The 1,059-nt window shown below is 46.3% G+C and overlaps 1 long non-coding RNA gene across 1 annotated transcript; it reads right to left on the bottom strand.

The window, feature by feature from the left end:
* Window positions 1–270: 270 nt before the first annotated feature.
* Window positions 271–744, bottom strand: LOC112435778 (uncharacterized). Its single transcript, XR_003024793.2, has 2 exons — window positions 469–744; window positions 271–377 (listed from the first exon to the last, which is right to left on the bottom strand). It is a non-coding gene; the product is annotated as an uncharacterized LOC112435778 (long non-coding RNA).
* Window positions 745–1,059: the final 315 nt, after the last annotated feature.

Raw genomic sequence — 1,059 nt, forward strand, 5'->3', positions numbered from 1 at the left:
TCTGTGTATGTGTATAAAAGAGTGAATCATGAATCATGCAGTCATATAAAAACATACCAGTCTTGACTGAATTTAGGTCTTAGCTTTTTTGAAGCTAGCTAGCAGGTTGCACCAAAGTTTAGAGACATAGCAGAAAAAAATCTCTAATTTTATAACAGATATTTTTACAGTAATATACATGTTACGGGAGGTCTGTTAAGAGAGCCTCCGTGCAAAAAGAATAGGAATTCTAGTAGGGACCAGCAACAAACCACCGCGCACACACTGCAATGGGTTACACAAAATTTATTTGTTCTTCCTCTAGGCAAACTACCGGCTGAAGACAACCCCGGCCAGGGATCCAAAGCCCAAAGACCACCGCGGTCCGAGTTCTTCGCCTAGTTACAAACAGGGGAGAGAGGGTCACTGCACGAACACGCAACCAACCGTATCAATCCTGCAGCTCCCTAAAACAGGTTTGCCACCCACCTTTTCAGGCTTTAACTTTGTTCGAGGCTGGGTCTCCACATTACCTCCCGGCAGTTAAACTTCCCCGAGCTGGTCCAGTTCTTCTTATCGGGGCGCAGGAGGTCTCCAGTCTAGTGCTCGTTTTCCTCTTTTCCAACACGTCCCTTTTTTTTCAGCACGTCCTCTCTTTTCCAGCACGTCCTCTCTTTTCCAGCACGTCCTCTCACAGCTCCATAGGAATACGTCCTCCTTTCCACGTCCTCCGTTTCGTTAAAAGCAAAAACCAGGCCAGGCTAAAAAAAAAGATCCTTTCTATTAAAAATGCGCACACTTTGTCCTGGATCTCCAGGGCTCTCCTGCTTCACCGAGGTCCTACTAAAAACAACAACAACACTTCCTGCTTCCTCTCCCCTTTATAAAGAGGAACTCCAATCAGCCGCTCCCTGTATTCAACTCCGCCTCACTGGCAGCTGGGCTAGAGTAAAATCTCCCCTCCCACACAGGTGCAACAACCGTAAATAAACACAAAAACATGCAATTAATCCAAAACAAACTCAAAAACAAAACCAACAAAACTTAGGGGGGGGGGGGGGGGGGTTTCTCTCCGTCCTT

The sequence above is a fragment of the Maylandia zebra genome, linkage group LG13 (assembly GCF_041146795.1).
Source record: "Maylandia zebra isolate NMK-2024a linkage group LG13, Mzebra_GT3a, whole genome shotgun sequence".
Classification (NCBI taxonomy): Eukaryota; Metazoa; Chordata; class Actinopteri; order Cichliformes; family Cichlidae; genus Maylandia; species Maylandia zebra.